Genomic DNA, 22,531 nt, shown 5'->3' with positions numbered 1-22,531 from the left:
CGGCCCGTGTGCTAAAGGAGGGGTGCGGGGAGGGGCTGCCCGCGGCCTGCGTGCGGGGCTAGTCGTCCGCCCAGCGTCCCGCACCCCCAGAGGCTGGGCGCAGCCGTCCCCCAGCCCTGCCCGGTGCTTCCCAGGGGGACGTGTTCTTCCTCTTCGCAGCCTTCGGTGAGGTTGCAGGAAGGAAGTTAAAGAAACTTTCCCCCCACTTTTCTTTTGCTCGGCCCTCCAGTGACGAAGAGCAGAGCAACTCGGACTTTAGGGAAAACAACCCTGCTCCTTTCCCAAAAAGCAAAACCAGAATTGCCCCCAAGCCCCCTTTCAGCAAATCGCTCCTGACTCCCCCACTCTTTCTCCTCCCACACCTCGTCCCGAACCTGACAGTAATCCCTAAGGCCTAACACTTTGCAATTTAGCCATAAAAACTGTCAGCACGCCCACGTACATATGTGAATGTTTTCTATATAAAACTCCGAAACCCGCTTCCAGTGGACTCTGTGGCATCTCAGCTCTCTTCTGTTTTCTAAAACTGCTGGGGCTGCAGGATTGTGCTTGTGAACTTTACTGGTGGTTCCCGCCGCCCTCGGTAGCCTCGTGGCGCAGGGCTTTTTAAAGAACAGCTGAGAAGTTTATGACATCCCTGCAAAGTAACTCAGGGCTGGCAGGCCGGCCGGCCGGGCGGGTGGCGGCCAGGCTCCCTGGCTTGGAGACTGCGACTGTAGCAGCGGCGGCCCGGCCGGGGCAGCGGCGGGACGGCGTTGGTGTGCCGGAATGTACGTCGGTGCCGTGGGGACTCCGACATGGGATGTCTAGAGGGTGAATGGTGCAGTTCCTAGCAGCAGCTTCCTGCCGGCCTGTAATTACGGCGTGATTGCACAGTCAGGCATTGTTGGCGTGGATGTTTATACACAGGCTATTGTGCAAGACCTTGGTGGCAGGGAACAAAACGCAGATTTGCATTGCAAATGCCCAGGACAGATCTGGGCTTGATCTGCAGTCACCAAGTTCTTTTTTGGCCTTTAGCCTTAGCTAGGTGATTTATTTCCTTGCCTCTCCCTTAACCTCCGACAACTTGCCAAACACCAGAGAAGTGAAGGGGACCCAGGAGGGCAGACCCCTCCACTTCCACCTTAGGCAGCCTGAAAACTATCCCGGGAACTGTGCCCTTATTTGTGTCTGTAGAAAATGTGGGATGACGTCAGCAGGAAAAGGAGATGGGAGATGGCTATCAGCCTCCCTAAACGGGAAAGCAGTTTGAATTAGCAAAATTGCACGGTCGCTTTGGAGTGGGGCCTGGTTGCAAAGAGGACACGTCAGACATGTGTGACTGAGCTGGCGAGCTCGACTTTGAGCCTTGAAGTGTCAGCTGCAGAAACTTAGTAGGTGGGTCCTAATTCCTTTATTGTCTTCTGGGCAAAGGGAAAAGTGCTGGGGCTTTGAGACTGTGTGTCTGTGATGGTGTCTGGGGTGAGTGGGGTGGCACCCACGGCGGGGGGGTGCCTCAAGGACATTTTCTCCAGAAGAGCCCCCTGGCCCATTTCCTGAGCCCGGTCTGCAGCGCAGAGCAGGATGGGGGTCCTCATACCTCCTGAGCTTCTGCGCTGCAGGAAAGGAGCCAGGCCTGCAAGTGTGGAAAGAAGGCAAACAGGTTCTCCTTGAGGGCCTCAGATGTGCTAACTCTAGTAAGAGGGATGTAAAAAACAGTCAAAAAGCTTGTACGGGATACAACCAGGGCCATTCTGCTCCTACCCCATATCTTTTTTTTTTTTTTTTAAGTTTATTTATTTTTGACAGAGAGAGACACAGCATGAGCGGGGGAGGGGCAGAGAGTGGGAGATACAGAATCCGAAGCAGGCTCCAGGCTCTGAGCTGTCAGCACAGATCCTGACGCGGGGCTTGAACTCACGGACCGCGAGATCATGACCTGAGCCGAAGTCGGACGCTCAACCGACTGAGCCACCCAGGCGCCCCTCCTACTCCGTATCTTAACCCACTCTCCCCATGGCCTAGGTGGAGGACTGTCACGGGGCACCTCTCAGCCCTGCACCACGGGGGGGGGGGGGTGCTGTGTGACCCTGTGGCACCGTCCCACCGCAGTGCTGGGGCTGTCTCTCCGCTCAGAGCGCCAGGTACTGATAGCGCGGGCACACTGCAGCTTCCCCATGCCTGGCCTTCTCCCCAACCCAGTAACTGAGTTTCACCTGAAGGAAAAAATGCTGTTTTGCAGCCTCATGCCAGCTGTGTGTCATGGGCACAGTGTCAAGTTGTCAAACCAAAACATTAGGGCACAGTCCCTGGCAGACACCTATGTGCTTCCAGAGACTCGAGGAAAAACATATGAAATCAGGACGTTTCTAGAAAGTCTGGGACGTACAAGCACAATTGCCACAGGGGAATGAGGTTTAGCGCAAAAACACCACCATGGTAGGAGTTCCTGAGTTGCACAACCTTCTGTTCTGGGTACATTTGTGTTTTTACTGAACTTGACTGTCAGGGTTCTGGTTAAGCTGCATCACCCGATGTGGTTGCTTTAGTAGGGACCTACTGGTGCCCAGCACTAGCCCTGAGGGGCAGAGGAGGGGAGCATTCCCTTCTGACCCCAAAGAAAAGACAGTTTTGAGTTGCAGTACTTAGTGTTAATTTAGAACCTGCAGAGACTGAAGGTGCCCGAAGGACCTTAGGAGTGTGGGCAGGAGAACAGAGGAGAGGGACCCCTTGCAAAGGCCAGAGGAAGAAGGAAGCGGATTTCCTGGAGTTGTGGCCCCACCAGGCGTTAGCTGCCTGCCCACATCTTCAGCTCAACCTGGCTGATTTTTGTGCCTAACTCAGGCCCTTCTCCTGGCTTGCCTGGAGTTGTACATGGCCCAGGGTAGGACCGGAAACATAATCCCGACTTCCTCTCCCACCTTATGTAAATGCTGATTTATGGCCTAAAGTTGCTGCCCAGTTCACGGCCCCTGAGCAGCCCTGCTGCCTCACTATGCACGACGAGGAACAATATTGAAAAAGCTCTGCATCGGAACCCGACAGATTTTAAAAATCATTTTGTTTTCAGAGGAGAAACTGTTGGAGGTAATTAGCAAGCTCAGCAACTCTGGCGAAAACCCCCAAGTGCCACTGAGAGAGGCAGATGAAGTCCCTTGCAAGAAGCTGGGCTCAGAATGAAGGCCTTTTATGCTCTCCAGGCCTGATATATATATTTCTGCTCATCTGCCTCCTCCCAGCTGCCTCACTCCCTACACCACAACCCAGTGTTTTGACACCACAACTAACCTCCAAAAAAGGAGGCAGAACACCCCCAGCTAGAAGAGGGCATGCCCGACTCTGAAGAAAGTGCTACAGTTTTCCAGATGCCTGGCAGTTCTGTCCTGCAAATTTGTTTCCTTCTTTAAAATGGTCCCCCCTTCATTTCTCGCACTCAGTGAAGCATCTCTTTGTAAGACCCTTAAACCTTTTTTTTCCCTCATCTCCGTGACACAGGGCCTTGCTTTACGACTTTCTGACTTTCTGCACCAAGTGCTCCTTGAAATATACACAAGGCTTTGCATAAGCCTCGGATAAAAGGCTCTCTGTAATGTCACTTAAGATGCCTGGTTGCAAGAGTCACCCTCTTGCTCAGCAGCCTTCAATGGCTCCCCACTGTCTGCATGGTAAGGATCAAACTTCTAGGCTGGCAGTCAGGGCCTTCCACACAGGGGTCTGGCCTCTGCTGATCTCCTGCCCTAACCCTCTGCTCTGACCCAGTGACCCACTCTGTGTGTTTGTCCAAACTGCTGGTGGCAAGCATTCCTACCTCTCATGCTTCCCTGGAAGCCTGGAATGCCTTTTTCTTCTGTTCTGCTTGGCTCAGAACAGAGAAGCAGAACAGAACAGAGGTTCTTGCTTTCCCTCTAGCCCTGTTCATGTTTCCCTCTTCAAGAACTTCCCCTGTCCCATCCTGCGGGGCATCCCCCAGGGACTCCAGTAACATCCACTGGGCCTCTGGACTGAAGAAGACCTTGAAACCTGGCCTAAAGGATTTTTAACATTTCCTTTGGCCTTCACTCATACCCTTCATTCAGCTCCTTCAATGTGCCTTTGTGTGGATCACTTTTATCCCTTTTTAACTAAACTGGAAGTCCCTGTTTTAAATCTATTTGTATCTTCAGGGCTGGTGCGCTACTCACAGCAAGTCCCAGTAAATATTTGGTGATGAGGATAAAATGACAACGGCTGTCAAATATTGTCCGTTTGTGTGTAGGCACACACAGCCACGCCAAGCACCAAGGACCATGTTCCTGGTCTGTATTCTAAACGTTTCCCCAGCCTTGCCTCCTCCTGCCCGTTAGCCTCTCTGGCGCCTCCTGGCTTTGCACTTCATTGTTCTGTTCCATTTCCAGTACCTCTTCCCCATGGGCGCCAGATGGTATCTGTCCAGCTTCCACACTGGCTCCTCCTTGTCCTGATTTGAGCCCCGTTGACCTGCCTGCCCCACAGTGTCCTATGCCTGAACGGCAGCTCTTAGGGAAGAGCATTTGTCATCTGGGTGGCCTGTCCTTCCAAGAGAACCAAACTGTTAGAAGGAGGTGGGGCCAACTCTCAGGCAAGACTTTTGAGGAAGACAGAGAGATGCTTCCCGGTTAGCTGCAGGTCTGTTGTGCACAAAGAGGCATTGAACCTATAAAACTAGGCTAAACTATAAAACTGAGTCTCTGGGAGATCCTGGCTAAACCCTAATATTGGCCTTGACTGGGAGGATTCTGTCTCCACCCAGTTCTCATGCTGTTAACCTCAACCTTGCCATATAAGCTAGATGCCTTCTTTTTGAATTGAGCTACAATTCACAAACCATAAGATGTACTCTATAAAATAGATTCCTTAAAAATTTTGTTTTCTATAAAAATGAAATCTGGTAGATTCTCACTCCCATCCCAACTTTCTATTCAAAAAGGTATAAATATGGTGGAAAATTCAAAAGAGATGTTGTAGAGCATAAAGTTAGTCTCGAAAGTCATTTCAACATAGAAAAGAGATTGTTATACATATTATGCCCACATACACAAGTGCAATAGAATTAGAGAAATAAATATCTATTTTAACCTTGAGGGAAGGAAGCCCTTCTTAAGAAAGATACAAAGCAGAAGCCATAAGAAAATATTGATAATTTGATAACCTGAAACTTTGAAAAGATAAATTTCCCAGTCTCTAATGTTCCCATTTTTTCAATCCTTCGGTGTCCCTGTCTTAGGCAGCCACAGTTTGTCATTTTTCAGCCGTGCTTCCAGATGTAGCCTCTGCAGATTAAGGAAAGTATGAATATATAAACAAATTCTGGCATATTATACACAGGGTTCTGCATTCTGTTTTTCACTCAATGTGTCTTTGAGATTATTCTACAACAACGCACGTAGAGCTGCCTCATTTTTTCCAATGGCTAGTACTCCACTGTAGAAAATACCCTCTTTTAATTAAGTAGTCTCCTACTGGAGAGCATTTGGGCTGCTTCCAGTCTTTTGCAACTACACACAATGTTGCAGTTAATAACGAATGGACTTTTAATTGGAAGTTTTGAAGAACATACAGGGGTGAAACTAGAATTGACAAAGAAAACTATTTCTGAAAAGTTATGTGCAAACCACATTTAATAAACCAATAATTTCTAGAATCTGCTGTTTCACTAAACAGTCAACTTTTAGAGCTGACTAGGACTTCAGGGACTGTTTTCATGCAGTCCCTGTTTTATAGTAACTGCAGTAACAGCATCTCAGAGAATCCTGAGGTTAAGAATGTTGGGGCGCCTGGGTGGCTCAGTCGGTTGGGCGTCCGACTTCGGCTCAGGTCACGATCTCGCGGTCCGTGAGTTCGAGCCCCGCGTCGGGCTCTGGGCTGATGGCTCAGAGCCTGGAGCCTGCTTCCGATTCTGTGTCTCCCTCTCTCTCTGCCCCTCCCCCGTTCATGCTCTGTCTCTCTCTGTCTCAAAAATAAATAAGCGTTAAAAAAAAAATTAAAAAAAAAAAGAATGTAAAGCTAGGAAGGGCACCTATAATAACGCTCTCATTTTTAACTAAGATTCAGAGAGGATACGTGGCTTCTCTAAGGTCACACAGCTGCTGAATGGAAGGGTCAGGGCACAAACCCCATATTATTCCATTTCCTTTTGCCATCCTGCATGGATCATCATAATCATTAGTTCCAGCAAGTCTCTTTGTAAGCCAAGGACTCCCATCTCTTCAGTTTCCTTACGGCAGTACACAAAGATATACAAAGAAGAAACTTACAAACAACAATAAGCAGTGGGAGACGGGAGGTCTTTTGGAAGAGAGTGGGATGTTTTTTGAATAGACTTCTTGCCATTATATTATGTTATTATAATCTTAATTGATCTTAATGGCTCTCAACCTGTTGAGTCCCTAAAAACTCCTAACCAGACTCATTTGGTCAATAAGATTACTTAGTATTTTCAAAGCGCAGAAAGTGGATTGAGTTAACACTACAGAAATGGAGGAATTCTCCCAGTTCCTAAGATCCCAGTTCCTAAGATCCCATGAAGGACCCAGGGGAAGGCCCAGGAATGCACTTTTCTCTGGCCTAAGACACTAGCCCTCTAGCCCTCTCTAGCCACTCTCCTCTGTCCCCTCCCCAGTCTCCCTATGACGGGCCATCGTAAGGGGCCTGCAAGGGACATTCCACATGAGCCATGTCCACTTCCTCTGTGGCTCGCCAATAGCAGGTGTTCTGTGACAACTTAGGAGTCAACAGCCACTCCCAACCCCACTTCCACTTGCACTAGACATGGTGAAAGGCTCAGCATTTCCTCCACCATCTCTCCAGGGAGGCTGTGCTGAACCACCCAGCTGGCATTTAGGATCTGACTTGTCCAGTGACAGAGAAGAAGAAAACCGGCCAGAGCAGTAGCAGAGGTAACCGTGCCCAGCGTGGTTTACAGGGTACTTTCCCTCACGTTCCTTTTTTTTTTTTTTTAATGTTTATTTTATTTTTGAGGTGGGGGGGAGCACGAGTGGGAGAGACAGAGACAGAATCTTCAACAGGCTCCAGGCTCTGAGCTGTCATCACAGAGCCCAACATGGGGCTCGAACCCACGAACCGGGAGATCGTGGGACCTGAGCTGAAGTTGGACAGCTAACAGACCGAGCCACGCAGGCGCCCCTACCTCACGTTCTTGATTCTTTTACTCACTCGTGCGACATGCATTTATTGAATCCCTACTGTGTGCTCTGTGCTAGGTACTCGGCATGCAGAGATGAAGAAGATCCAGCCTCCCCCTTCAAGGTGTTCATGGTTTGTGAGGGAGACAGACATGTGCAAAAGCCAGAGCAATTAATGACACGCTGTCACTGTCAATGTGCTCAGGGGTCTGCTGGGCTTAGAGGAGGAACTGGTCACTTCTGCCAGGCCAGAGGAGAGAGGAATGTTAAGAAAGGTCCAGAGTGGCCCCGGTGCCTCTCATGGTACCTGTGCTTGGTGAATGCTGTGGAATTAATGAATGAGAAGCTTCCTGGAGGACCTGATTGTGAGCGGAGTCCTAAGAAATGAGTAGGTGTCCACCAGGTAGTAAAGAGACTCAGGGCATTCTCGACATGGGGAGCAGTTCAGGCAAGTGCAGTAGAGGCATGACATGGTCCCCTCGGGAACTGCAAGCAGCAGCGGTGTGATGGAGCACTGGTGGGACAGAGTGTTGAAAGGGGCAGGCAGGGGCCGGGTCACATGCCAGCCTTTTGTGTCGGCTAAGAGGTTTGGACCTTAGGTGAGGGCAGTAGGAGCCACAGAGGACTGGCTGTGTGTGTGTGTGTGTGTGTGTGTGTGTGTGTGTGTGTGTGTGAGAGAGAGAGAGAAAGAGAGAGAGAGAGAGAGAGAGAGAGAGAGAGAGAGAGAGAGAAATTTTCATTTTGAAAGATCATTCATTCGGCTGTGATGTGGAGGCATGACTGGAGATGGGGAAGATGGGCAGCAAAGAGACCAGTGAGGAGGTCACTGCAGTCATTGGGGCAAGATGGAGGAGTCTAAGCCAGAGTGGTGCAGGAGGGAGGGGCTGGATTAGGAAGGCATCAGGGAGTTGGGTGGACAGGCCGTGAGGACCAATCAAATGTATAGAGCAAGGGAGAAGTTGAAGTGTTTGCTCAGGTTTCTACTTGAGACATAGGAAGAAGAACAGATTTTGGGGGAGAGACAATGAGTCTAATTTCAGACATGTTGAGTTGGAGGTACTCTGGGACATCCGAGAGAGATGTCTAGCGGGCAGTTGGACATACGGGTCTGGGGCAGGAGATCCCCAAGTGATGGCGATGGAAGGTGTTGCCCTCTGTGAATCCTAACTAAGCCATCCCAAATAAACCATTTAAGTAAAAATGATGACTTACTGTGTCAACTTCAAGACAAGTTCCAAACCCGATTACCTCCCTTCAACCCCTCTGTCTGTCAGACTTTCTGGAGCAGACATTTGGGGATCCCCGGAACATAGAAGGCACTTCGAGATAGGGAAGCTGATGGCATCATGGAAGCCGATGGCAGCATGGAGAGACACAATAAGAGGTGAGGGGATCACCATTGAAGAGGCACGGTGTAAAGAAATCAGCAGTAGAGACTGAGAAGGAACCAATGGTGAGGGAGGAAGAACCCCAGGAGAGCACGGTGTCATAGAAGCTGAGGGAAGACGGAACTTTGCATTTGATGAAAACAGGGACCATGATTTTGTGCACCTAGTATGGCATGTGGCACATAGAAAGTTCTCCATAAGTATTTATTGAGTTGAAATCCATCGACTGTTGGCATCAAGAAAGAGAAGACTGAAAAGAATGATTGACTTGGGAATTAGGGGCTAATGGGGCTGTGCCATGGGGGCTTCTCATTTGGTCTCACCTCCCTGTGAGATTGGCAGGGCGGGCGTCACCTGCCGCAGGGTTGCAGTGGCACTTGCAAGTTCTAGAACCCAGGTTTCCTGCCCCCACATCCACCTGGGTAGAGAAATAGGGAGGCATCCAAGGGAGCGTCAGCGCCTTTCATTTCTGATGTTAATGCCCCAAGCCAGTAGAACCAGGGACAGGGAGGCTGTTAACATTCAGCATTTATGGCATTTGTCCATATTTGTGACTACTAGGTGGCTGCAGTCCTCTCGGATGTGTGGCTATTTAAGTTAGACTCTTTTCACAGAGAAGACAGAAGCTTGAGTGTAGGTGTTATCTTGGGGGGGGGGGGGCAGAGGAAGAATTGTGAACATGGTGGGGCGGTCCAGGTCTCAGGACTCGGCTACATTAAGGAGAAAAAGAATGAACTGGAAGGATATACGTGGTGGCTCACTGAAAGCCTGAAGAACAAAGGCTCAGAAATCAATCGGGACCTGTGGGCAGTTGGGTGGCTGGCACCAAAGTGGAGGCGGTGATGCTGCCGGCTGAGCCGGACGCTGCCACCCCCTCCGGAGTGAGTTCTGAAGTCTCCTTGCCACTCACTCCACTGGCAGAACCCAGGCTGAGCGTCTGGCTGTCCAGCTCAGGTCCCATGCCCATGTTTTCACTGCTGGGCGGTACTGAAGAATGAGGCCCTGAGGTTCCAGCTTCCCTAGCAGCAGGTGGAACTCTGCCTCCCACCAGGATTCACAGTGCCACGTCCCTGAGAGTGGACATGGGAGGGGGAGACGGAGCCTCCCCCTTAGGCCACTGAAAATATCTACATCTTGATCTTAATCTTTCTTGACATTTTTCTGACTCTTTTGGCCTCCAGCTGAACTGCAGGATTCTTACATGCTCCGGAGAACTAAGCACTTCATTAGCGATTGGATTTCTCCTCTGGAGTCTGAATGATTCCAGTGGAAAAGAGAGGTCATCCCAGCATCTGGGTCCTCCCTGCACATTTGATTCCACTTGGAAAACTTCAGCGCTGCCTTGTGAGGACAGAGTCCAAGGCTTGGCTCTCGCTGGCTAACAGGCAGTTACAGCTTGAATTCTGTTTCTCCTCTGGGCTTGGGCAAGACTCTCAGGGCCGTGAGGTATTTGGGAGGTCCAACCTTGCTTTTCAGAGTGGAGGTTGGAGTTCTGGCTTCAGGCTTGGTTTGTGGAATGACTGAGGTCCCTGGTGCCCAAGCTGTCCAAAGCAACAAGACTGGGCACCTCTCCAGTCCTGAAAATATCAACCCCGTTGAGATATTCTACCCAGGATCCTGCCTGAGAGAGAGAGAGAGCTAAAGGAGCGAGGGCTTCGTGTGCCGGGGGCTGCTGGGTCTCCTCATCCACACAATGAGAGCGTGTTGGGTTAGGGGAGCACTGACTCTCTTCTTATCCTCAAATCCTCTGGTTGTAGCTCTTTGAAGCAAGGGCACCTTGACTGAAATCTTGGTCATTCAGTTCCAATAGCCTTAGACGAAGGAATTAATTTCCTTTAAAAAGAAAAAGGGGCACCGGGGTGGCTCAGTCAGTTGAGCACCTGACTTTTTTTTTTTTTTTTTTTTAATGTTTATTGATTTTTGAAGGAGAGAGAGAGAGAGCATGAGCGGGGGAGGAGCAGAGAGAGAGGGAGACACAGAATCCGAAGCAGGCTCCAGGCTCTGAGCTGTCAGCACAGAGCCCAATGGGGGGGCTTGAACCCACCAGCCGTGAGATCATGACCTGAGCCGAAGTTGGACACTTAACCGACTGAGCCCCCCAGGCGCCCCTATTTATCCCTTTTGGTATGAATACGCATATGCTTTGCTGCAGAAATCCAAACTAGTGAGTTTGATCACGGGTGTGCTGCCGCAGCAGACTCTTGATTTTGGCTCGGGTTATGATCTCACGGTTGGTGGGATTGAGCCCCGTGTCGGGCTCTGCACTGACAGTGCAGAGCCTGCTTGGGATTCTCTCTCCCTCTCTCTCTGCCCCTTCCCTGCCCCGTCTCTCAAAATAAATAAATCAACATTAAAAAAAAAAAAAGAAAAAGAAAAATGTAGTTTTGAACTTACTGGGCTCAGGCTGTGATGACTGCCAGCCTTCTAAGAGTCTCTTTCCTGGTGCCTAGAAGTGGGAGCCTGCTGCCTCCACAAAGCTGGATGTGTCGTGGGCTAGGTTCTTACACCTGGACTAGAGGCGATTCCAAGGGGGTCTTGGTCACCAGTGTGGGGTCAGGATGGCCCTTGGGAAGGACAAGCTGGGGTGTCCCTGGCTAGTACTCTGGCAGGAACTAGAGTTGATACTGACTTGTGCATTTTTGTCCCGATGAAATGAAATCGTGTTACAAGCGACACCGAAATGGAAAAGCGGGCTTGAAGGACCTGGTTATTTTAGTGAAACGCAGCTGTGAACACGTCCCCCCTCTTAAAAACCTTTGAGAGCTGCCAGGTCCTGCAGGAGAAAGCTCGGGATGGCGCGCGAGGCCCACTTTGGAGGCCTCGTCCACCCTTCCACCTCTTCTCCTGCCATCCCCTCCGCCCTCCCAGCGTGGCCGGTTGTGTTCTGTCTGCTGCTTAAGGCACTTTTGCTCCTCTGTGCCTTGTGTGTTGTTGCTTCCTTTCCCTGGAATGTCCTCCCTGGCCTTTTCCTCCTGGCAGATGCCCACAGGATCCACCAGAAGTCACCTACTTCCCTACCCTTTCCCGAGCCTCCACCTGAGCGTCGGCAGCGGAACTTCCCCACGGTAGGACTGGCATCCACTGCAGGTGTGCGTGGCTCCTCGCTGGTGCAGAACTGCGCCTGGCGCACAGTAGGTGTCCCATGATGGGGCTGGAAGGACAGCCTGAGGGGATGTGAGAGAGCAGTGGGCAGGCCCAGGGCCTGGCGTGGACGTGTGTGGTGGGTGAACTGTTTGTCTACGTGGAAGCCTCCCTTTGCACCTACTCGTGGAACCACTGCTTTGGTGGCTTTGCTATTCCACTGAGCCTGCCCACTAGGCCCTGGTGAAGGGTGGGAAGGGGATCTAGGGGCACAAAGCATGGCTTCTGGGTCCCCCTCACCCTGAGAAGGACTCTGAGGAGGCATCTGTGAGAAGGAGCTGGTTAAAGGTGACACCCTCCTCACCGGTCCCAACCCGTAAGAAAAGGATCAATACCAGCTTCCTTAGAGGATTCCTTAGTTTCCATGGCTGGCACTGTCTTCTGGCTTTGCACAGGGAAGGAACTAGGGAAAACAAGTCAGCCGACCACGAAAGAAGAGACTGAGGCTCTTTAAAATAAACGCCTTATTTAATCTGGTGACAGGACCAGCCGTGGCTCTTCCTGTTGTGGGGGAAGAGGGACAGATCCTCCTGGCTATGATTGCAGCATACAGTGGGAGCCCCAAAGCCGGGACTTGGGGTCTCAGTTTGTCTATGAGAGACTTAAACTACATGTGGTTCTTTCCCGCGGAGAAATTCCACAACAGTTGTCTGGGGTCTGCCACTTAGAGAGCTCTGTGGAGCAGCATCTTCCTGCCACGGCGGACGAGGTGGACTTTCTTTCTTAAACTTGAACCACCCTTAGGGCTGAGCCCACACGTGCATGGGTCTGCTTGACCAGTGATGAGTGCATGACTTATATTGTTTGCAGAATATGTTTCCAGAACTTAGAAGCACGTAGTATTTCTAAGATGTCATTTAGGAATCCATCGAAATGTGTTTTTGTTCTTGGCTCCTGGGGAGGAGCTTGGGTGTTGGAGCAGGTTTGATGTCTAGGAAAGTACTGGCTTGTTTTGGAAGGGACAGCATGTGGGATTTGCCTTTGTTTCTGCCTCCACGGGACCTGCTCCCCCCTCCTGTCCATCCCAGTTCTCTACCTACCTACCTACATCTCTCTGTCCTCCTTCGTCATACTCCACAGCAAATTGATTGAGTTACCTCCAACATTCAATCCTAGGATGTGTACTCCAGATGCCAGACCCACTGGGGACTTAGGGAAAGCAGATTTTAAGAGTAGAACTTGATTGCTAGGATTGAGAGATATTGTCAGGAAAACTATCTTGGAAAATAGGCAATCCCGGTAACTCACATACAACAATATATTTTTAAAAAGTAGAACTTGCAGCCGTTAAAAAATGTCAATTTCCTTTTACCTATCAGTATTACTCTTGGCAATTAATTCTAAGGAAATGATTCTAAAGAGGAAAAGAGCTATAGGCATAAAGATATTTATAGCAACATTGTTTAAAATAGCAAAATTAGGCTGTTTAAACAGCCTAAATGTACCACATGGCTATATAATTCATGAATTCATGACACCTAGATCCAGCGGAATATTGTGCCATTGTTAAATGAATATGAAGGTGATCTTAATTCACAGGAAAATGTTGATGAATTTCGGTGAAAATGGTTTCTGTTTTAGCAGGCAAAATTGCACACATACTTCAGTCGGTAAGAACTGATTACATTGGTCATGGTAGAAATTGGCATAAGGTAAATACTGGATTTAGGTGAAGTGGTTATGAATAGAGTATTTGTGTGTTTGCAATTGTTTTAGTAATGTATGTAATTTATATACTTTTTTTTTTTTTTTTTTTTTTTTTTTTTTTTTTAAAGACCTTAAAGTAGCAAAGACTTTGGATGTGGGTGGGAAGGCCAGGGGGAGGAACCTCCAAGCCTCGCATCTGTTACCACGGGGGAAGACAGAACTGCTGTGTCTTATCAGCCACCTGCACTGCAGGGGCTGGAGAATTCAGATTGGCTAACGGAGTCTTTTAGTAATGGAAGGCCCGACTTCACAGACTGTCTGACTGTATAACTCTGGGGCTCCCGGCATGGACTCTGCCTGATGCAGGTGACCCCCCCCCCCCCCACCAAGTGGCCTCAGAGCCCCCAGACGATTCTTCATACCTGGTTTTCCAGGGAACCAGCCCCATGAGTATGTGTGGCCCTGAGGCCCGACTCTGAGCCACCCACTCACCTCTAAGCTGCCCGGTCTCAGCCACAGAGGGAGGAGGCCTGTTCTCTCTTCTGCAGTTCCAGCAGGCAGCAGGGAGGGTGTGCTTTGCACACTGACCTCCTGCAGCCCTGCCTCACCCAGGTATAGAGCCCTAGTGAGTTAGTGTCTTGGGTGTTTACAGTATTGCACATATTTATTAAAGTACCGAAACTCTGAGTTGCCCTTTATTGCTAGCTTCATAAAGCCCCCCCCCCACATTTATCCAGTCTACCTCTGGCTTAGCAGTCAGGGCCCTCTGAACCCCCATCTTGCCATGAGCTCTGCTGGGACTCGCAGCTGCAGGTGTGGCCTTGTGGCTGAGCAGCTGACCTTCTTCTGACCATCTTCTCATATCTCTGGCATCTCAGAACCTTGGGACTCCAACACTCCCCCTTGGTTTTGCCTCTCTGCGTGCGCGCGTGCTTGCGTGCGTGTGTGTGTGTGTGTGTGTGTGTGTGTAGCCATTTCTTCTTAGTGGGGAACTTTCTTGACATGTGGAGTGTCTATTTGGAGGGCCTGCAATCCTCCTTTCCCTGTGACCAGTGTGGTTCAGGGCAGGAAATGGAGACTCCTCGGTGTTGGTTGGAGTCTGAGGTGGGTGGGAGCTGGAGAGCCCTGGGCAGACCTTGTGCGGGCAGGTTGGAGCCTGCTAGAACAGAAGCCACCGTAGCAGTGCACGTGTGGAGAGATGTCCAGGCCCTGCTGGGGCCCTGGTGATTTATCTCAAGCACCGATCTGCTAAAACCAAATTCCAGAACTGTCAAAGATTTGGAGTTTCTTTGTTCTGAGATCAGGCTAAAGTGGGGCCTTGTGGCTAGAGGTTTGCCAGGGTGAGGGAGAAATTGGACAGCACGTGGGCTCAGGGCTCACCTGTACTCTCATGAGGGGTACTGAGGCCAGTTTCCAGTCTTCCGCCATGTGTTTGGGGGGGGGGGTAAAGAATGTCCACATGCTTCCCTAGAATATTAGGTACATTCCTAGATGCCGTGGTCCCATCTCCACCCCCTACAGCGACCTGGAGCCTGCTCTAATGGGGTCATTGCTGGTGGTGTGTGTATTAACTACCACAGAATCTAAGTAACAAGCTGTCTTCCTGAGCCCAGGACCCAGCAAGTAGGGCTCGTCTCAGTTCCCTAATTTAGAGACCACGTGCGTGCCCCAGGGTTGTCAGCAGCTAGACTTCTTGAAGCTTGAAACACATTTCCATAGAAACAATGCTATAAATGGCGATCGGGTTCCTAGGCTAGCCCGCAAAGAGCCCTGGTGTCACCTCTGGAGTTGCTGAAATAAGGTATTAGTAAAATTGAGAGTGAAAACGCAGCACTAAGAGCTAGCACCCAGGACGTTAGAGGTTAAATGGTGTGGGTTTATTTGTGTGATTTTGTTTCTTTAGAGAGAGATGTCGTTCAGAGACCTCCTGGTAAGGGAAGCTCTGGGGCGGGCCCCCTGCCCACAGACACAGCCCTTTCCCTCCCAATTTCCATCCCTTTTTCCTTCCTCATCAAGCTGGGAACCTGGGCCTACCTGCTTCTAGGGAGTTTGGCTGGGGTATTTTTATGGTGACTAAATCCTGTTCAGTGGCCCTTACATCATCGATATCATCATCATCGCCATCACTGTTATTTAAACCATCTTGATCAAGTTAGAATAAACATTACACCTTAGCAATTTATGTTGTTCAGAATCCTCTTCTGATTGCTACTAATGTTCCTGGGGATGTTTTAACATAGTTTGTGGGTCCACCTTTACTATTTCCTTGTGCTCATTTTGTCACCATAGCATGATTTCATCGTTTTCATCAGATTGTTTCCATGTGCCAGCCTTTTCGTGTTTCCTTCTGTTACCATACCATAATCTGAATGGATTTCCTTTTTGGGGTCTATATACAGGTGCCATGAGCCTCTCTTGTAAAAACTCCTCTGTGATGGCATTTTAAATTATATTCATGGAATCTGGTCTCCCAACCGTACTTACCTGATCAAGGTCTTCAACTCTTGCAACACAATGCCAAATCACATTCTAGAAAGGTCTGAGCAGCTTATAGTGGCCCAGCAATGTCTGTGCAGCTGTTTCCTAATGGCCCTGCCATCAGCAGCTTTCTTGTTTTATTTATTTATTTGCACGTGGACTCCAGGCCATGATGGGTCCTTAATGGTGTTTTAATTTGCATATCTTAAATTGCTGCTGAGATCTGTACATTCTTTCTCTTGATGATTTACTGTTTGTGTTTCCTCATGTGTCAACCTGTGTTCATCTTCCGTGACTGCCGGAACCTCCCCACCTTCTTCCGTCTCCTTAGACTACTTTCCTATTGGGAGACACAAAACCCTGCCTTCCTCACTCCCTCCCTCCCTCCTGGGTGGGGCTCCACCCCTGGCCTGGGCTAACCCGTCTGCACACCTGCCTGGCTCACCCCCTTGCTGACTGGGACTGATGCTCTGGGCGTGGAGGGAGGAGAAATGGAGAGGGACAGGCACTGGGGGCCCAGTGATGGAAGCTAAAGAGGGGGTAGGTGTGAGACAGGGGCCTGCCTGAGTGGTTCCAAACTAGGTTCATACAGTGACCTCCTTGGGGGGGGCTGCTGGGGAGATTCTGGGAGGAGCCACACACAGGCTGTCAGGGCTGGAGAGGGCATTGGAGTTCATCTGATTCAAGGGTCACCCACTCAAAGGCCCGTAGGGAACAGGGGCATTCTCAATAGGAAAGGCTGGCTGGGTATAAGAAAACAGCACAAGTGAGGTGGTCAGTGGCCAGGGGAGGGATGGAGAGTTAGGGTGTATGAGTCCCACCATGGCTCTGCTCCTACCCCGGTGTTGCTCTCTCATAACGCTATGCTATTCACCTCATGGAGCTACTCTGCTCTGCCTCCAAGAAGGAGGGCTCGATGTGGCCAGTGTTCCAGTCTTTTTCACGACAAACCAGAAGTCCTGATTTTTCGTTTAAATCTCCTGATTAGAAAAAATGTTGGCAGCAACTGTAATTCACTTCAGATCAAATGCATTATTATATGGGTCAAATAAAACCTATCTGGGTGTGAGGATGGATTGTGAGCCTCCAGTCTGTAACTCCTCGTTATTCAGCTTCCTTACTGGGAAAACATAAGTTCAGAGACATCTGCTCATAGAGCAGAGGGAAGGGCTCAGAGAGTCCAGGGATTGAATTCCATCTGTATGACCTTGGAAGAGCTGTTTCACCATTCTGAAAGTCAGCTTTCTTATCTGTATAATGGGGACAATGGCTTACTCTCTGGGTGCTGGGTGGATCCAGTGGGCTCACATCACATCGAGCATTTAGTAGATCTTCAATAAACATGTTGATAGAGCCTGCATGGGATCATCCAGAAAACTAGAGGAAGAACCAGGCTTGGCACTTTGCCCTCCTGACTCCCAGTCCAGAGCTTGTTCCATATCACGTTGGCCTGCGTCCATGGCAGTTTCTGGAGGCATCCGGAACAGGGGTCCTTCTGATCCCTGGGAAATTGTAAGTCACTTTATGAAAGCTTGATTGCCCGACAGCTACTGAGCTCAGGTAACGGGGTCTCTCAGTTCTGTGGACTTCACCTTGCAGGCTCCAGAACCCAGGAGACTGAGCCTCAGTAGTCGTAGTTGTGGTAGCAGTAGTATTGAACCTAAGAAACCACTAATGATAAGCTGCACCATTATTTTATGTACAACTAAGAAAGAGAAAATGCTACTGATTTAACCACGACGTGCTATCACTTACAAGACGCGTCCTGATTTCAGAGATGTTAAATGTGCATTTGGAATGGAAGAAATAGTAATAAAAGTCATAATGATAATGTTACATTTTATTGCTTACATCAAATTCTCACATATATGATTTTTATTTGTGCATTGATCAACAGGCATTTGCTGAGCACCCACCATATGTAGGCACTGTGTAGGTGCCAGGGATCCAAAGTGATGAAGATCTAGGCTGTGCTCTGATCCTAGGAGGGAGATAGCTCTGTAAGCAGCACGATGTGTAGAACAATGCATCAGGATGGAGGAAAGATGAACAAGGGCATACATACCATGGGAGTTTAGGGGAGGGAGTGGCCCCTCTGATTCTTAGGAGCAGAGACAGAGACAGTTAGGGGTGCTTGGGATTGACTTAGGAAGTGTTCTTAGGAGGAGGGGAGTGAAGGAAGCAGGCTAGGGCTGGGGGGGAAGCTATGCAAGGAAGGATGTGTTGCAGCTGGAGCTAGCTTCAGCCAGACCCCACAGGGATCCCAGAAGGATGAATTGCACCAGCACAGAATTGGTCTCACCTTGAGGCAAGGGGCCTGACCTTTTGGACCCATTCCCCTGCCCCACCCCCTAGTCAATCATTGGCTGCAGTGCTCTCTGGTAACAAAGGCTCCCTTTGATTTTTTTTTTTTTAATCTTTATTTTTGAGAGAGAGAGACAGAGTGTGAGCAGGGGAGGGACAGAGAGAGAGAGACACACACACAGAATCCGAAGCAGGCTCCAGGCTCTGAGCTGTCAGCACAGAGCCTGAAGTGGGGGCCGAACCCATGAACCGTGAGATCATGACCTGAGCCGAAGTCGGATGCTCAACCCACTGAGCCACCCAGGCACCCCCAAAGGCTCCCTTTGAAAAGGGGGTGGCCAGGGGCGCCTGGGTGACTCAGTCAGTCGGTTAAGCATCTGACTTCGGCTCAGGGCATGATCTCACGGTTCGTGGGTTTGAGCCCCGCGTCGGGCTCTGTGCTGATAGCTCAGAGCCTGGAGCCTGCTTCGGATTCTGTGTCTCCCTCTTTCTCTCTCCCTTCCTTGCTCTCTCTCTCTGTCTCTCTCTGTCTCTCTCAAAAATAAATAAACGTTTAAAAAAATTAAAAAAAAAAAAAAGAAAAGGGGGTGGCTGTGAGCCCTTAGTAGCCAACACAGGCTTGATAAAGGAGATCTGGGAGGGCTCCTGCAGTATACATTCCAGTGGCCTTCCTCTGCTTAGAGGGATCAAGGAAGGCTTCCTGGAAGAGCTGTCATTAAGCTCAAGTCTAATGGGAGACTGGGGTGTGGGTTTACCTGTGGATGAAGGTGGGGGGAGGAGGAGCATGTGTGAGCTAGCAGGCATCTCGGAGCACTTCAAGTTGCTTGGCTGTGTGGCCCTGGGGCTGGGAAGTAGGGCAGGGCTGGATTGTGCCTGAAGTGTATACACCTAACAGTTTGGCTAACGGTCTCAGCTTTTTGCAGTAGGATGCTGGGAACTGTTGCAAAGGGATGTGATCGCTCTGATGGCAGTGCGGATGGTTAAGTGTGCAAGACTAGAAGCAGGGAGATCCATCAGGAGATGAGGGAAGATGATAGCCAACACTTATAAAAGACTTCATATGTGCCAGATACTGTTAAGCTCTTATCTACATTTAGCAGATGGAAAAAACCAAGTGGTTAAATAACGCGCTGAAGGTCATCAAGCTCACGTGAGGCATGATTTGGATTCAGGGCTCAGCTTTTGCTCTTAACCTGTATTCTCCCATGAACATGAATTTGGGATTCTAGTCCATGATGTATCAGTATTTGTTTTCACTTAAAAATGATGCTCCAGGGGCGCCTGGGTGGCGCAGTCGGTTAAGCGTCCGACTTCAGCCAGGTCACGATCTCGCGGTCCGTGAGTTCGAGCCCCGTGTCGGGCTCTGGGCTGATGGCTCAGAGCCTGGAGCCTGTTTCCGATTCTGTGTCTCCCTCTCTCTCTGCCCCTCCCCCGTTCATGCTCTGTCTCTCTCCGTCCCAAAAATAAATAAAAAACGTTAAAAAAAAATTTTAAAAATGATGCTCCAAAGCATACCCCATTGCACACACTAGATCTTGTGGGTCCCGTTCCTCCTGGCTCTGCGGGAGGCACAGCACTGTGCTGAAAGGAGACCTTTGGGGAGCCGGCAGCCTGGGCTCTGTGAAGAAAGGGTGTTTCTGCCCCCGGGGCTCTGCTGGCCCGCCCTCCCTGGCAGCCACACCTGTTTTGTCCTTCTCCCTGCACCCAGCCAGACGGCTCTCCCAGAGTGACAGCAGCAACTGGGGACATCTGCGGAAGCTCCCTCTCAGGCCTGACAAAGGCTCTCAGAACCTGGCTCGGGCCTGCAAGAGAGAGAGGTGGAGGCGAGGGTAGGTGGGAGGGCCAGAGGCTGCGGACAGCTGTGGGCTGGTGTGGCCCTGCCCCAGAACAGGTGAAGTAAATGTGAACTGAGGAGGTGGGTCCCCTGGGTTTGCAAGGGTGAAAGAGAAGACAGTACAGGGACTTCTCAGCACACGCTGGTTTCACTTAATGGCTGGGGTGGTTTTGAGCTCCCTGTCCTCAGAAAGGACAAAAAGCGGTGAGGAGAAGCCATGGCCATCAAAAGATTCGGGCTGGGTGGGTGGCGCTGTGGACGAAGTTTGGTGGAAAGGACACAAAGAGGGACTGGGAGAGAAGCCTTGGAAGGACACTCGGATGGAGCTCTGTGTCACTGTTGGAAAGCGTCTGGGCAGAACCCACCCTGAGGCTGGCAGGGGGTGGATCCAAAGGTCTTTTCAGGGGGAAAAAAAATCTTGCCTGAACTAGGTTGTTGAAAGGAAGAAGCTAGTTTTAGAAGGGGACGTTGGCTAAAATAGTAACACTTGTAACCCCTTATGTGAACATAGCGTGACATAGTCATAAAGCGGGGTTTTCTTTTGCCTTTGTGATTCTCCCAAGCCCTGAGAAGGTGGGCACTCTTTCACTGTCGATGTAACAAAATTCAGTACATCCGTTATTGGCCAAAAGAGTGAGGCTCAGAGAAGGCGTCGGTTTCCCTAAGATCACACAGGGTGTTAGCTTTAGTTGGGCAGAACCCCAACTCTGTCCTGGTTCACTGTTTTTTTCCACAACCTCTCTTTCTTCTTCTTTTTTTAAAAGTTTATTTACTTACTTTGAGAGACAGAGTGCGCATGAGAGAGGCATGGAGAGGAGAGAGAGAGTCCCAGGCAGGCCCTGCGCTGTCAGTGTGAGTCCGTTGTTGGGCTCGAAGCCATGAACCATGAGATCATGACCCAAGCTGAAGTCAAGAGTCAGACGCTTTACCGACTGAGCCACTCAGGTGCTCTAAACAACTTCTCTTTCTTCTGTTGAGACTGTAGGTAAAGAGGTCTTAGAGGTAGTACCTTTACTCTTGCAAAGGGAAAAGACAACGAAGACATAAGGAACGTAAGGAACCCAGTATTGTGGATTTGTGATTTCCCTAACTGTATTCGTACCCTCAGTTCCCCACATTCTAGTAAAGGTTGCTTATTCACTAAAACACATCATGTGTGCTGGCCTCTACAGAAAGATCCTGACAGAGAACGGACAGTGGAAAAAGGACAGGAATGCAGCCATGGGGCTTGGGGAGAAAACCTGTTTTTAGATAGTGACTGATGGCAGCAGAAAGTTAATGGAGCTGGGTAGGCGGAGGAAGAACCTGGCTTCCTTGGAAGCTTCTAATTTTTTTCCTTAGCGACACCTTTGTTGGAATATAATTCATATACCACAAAATTCACCTTTGGGAAATTTAAAAAAAAAATTTTTTTTTAACGTTTATTTATTTTTGAGACAGAGAGAGACAGAGCATGAACAGGGGAGGGGCAGAGAGAGAGGGAGACAGAATCGAAGCAGGCTCCAGGCTCTGAGCCATCAGCCCAGAACCCGACGCGGGGCTCGAACTCACGGACCGCGAGATCGTGACCTGAGCTGAAGTCGGACGCTTAACCGACTGAGCCACCCAGGCGCCCCTGGGAAATTTTTTTTTTAAAGTTTATTTATTTTGAGAGAGACAGAGGCAGTGCGAGTCAGGGAGGAGCAGAGAGAGAGAGAGAGAGAGAGAGAGAGAGAGAGAGAGATTGAGAATCCTAAGCTGGCTCTGCACTGCCAGCTTCGTGGAGCCCGATGCAGGCCTTGAACCCACAAAACTGTGAGATCATGACCTGAACTGAAACCAAGAGTTGGACAACTCAGCCGACTGAACCACCCAGGCGCCCCCACCCTTGGAAGCTTGTTAATGGTCCCAGAGATGGACATTGCTGATGGCCACTCAGGGCAATGATGGATCACTCACTCTGAGCTGAGTCCAGAGAACTGATGCAGTCCCAGGAAGCCTCTGCTTTCACTGGGACTCAGAGTTTGGAATCCTGTCAACGGTGCTTTATTTCCTGGAGTGTTTCTCAGCAGACACACTCACTGGGAACTGGAGCTCTGTGCTCCTCTCTTCCCTGCAGTTGGTAAAGGTCCATGGTGGAAAAGAGCCCACTCTCTGGGGAAGGTCCTGGAACACGTTCTTTTTTTCTTCTCTAAAGGGCATCCTTCTTGGCTGCCCCAGAGGTTAGAGCTTCTAAAACCAAAACTTTCACTTCACATGTCAGTGATTCTGCACTGTCATATCTGCAGCAAAACCGACCTCCAGGGCTTTCTGGAAGAGCTGCAGCTGGCTGTGCACACCCTCCTCTGCCTGCCTGTGGGAGGCAGGCATCTCCTAATAGGCAGGGGCCATCTGAGACTGCCTGGAGCCCTCCTCTCTTGCACATATGCCCCCTTCCTTCCTCTCTTCTTTCTGAAGTAGCCCGAGTTTGTTAGTGTAGTTGGGTGAAAGGATGTGCTGTTCCAAGATGAGCAGGACCCCTTCAGGTCACTGACTTCTGTTTCTCATGCACCCTGCCACCTTCCCCTACTCCTCCTGCTGCTTCCTGGGCCAGGCCCAGCAGCCGGCGGCGGCAGCAG

General features: G+C 50.0%; 1 protein-coding gene across 3 annotated transcripts in view; it reads left to right on the top strand.

Annotated features, from left to right (window-relative positions):
- Positions 1-22,531, top strand: part of MIDEAS (mitotic deacetylase associated SANT domain protein) — a 68,011-nt gene that overhangs the window by 394 nt on the left and 45,086 nt on the right. Inside the window, exon 2 of one of the 3 annotated variants that reach the window (XM_023255823.2) lies at positions 6,808-6,896. The exons of the other annotated variants lie outside the window; for them this stretch is intronic. The gene's annotated coding sequence lies outside the window, so the exon portion shown is untranslated. The remainder of the gene's footprint in view (positions 1-6,807; positions 6,897-22,531) is intronic. 3 annotated transcript variants of the gene reach the window in all.

Source organism: Felis catus, chromosome B3, assembly GCF_018350175.1.
Source record: "Felis catus isolate Fca126 chromosome B3, F.catus_Fca126_mat1.0, whole genome shotgun sequence".
NCBI lineage: Eukaryota > Metazoa > Chordata > Mammalia > Carnivora > Felidae > Felis > Felis catus.
This window is presented reverse-complemented; position numbering and strand designations above follow the sequence as displayed.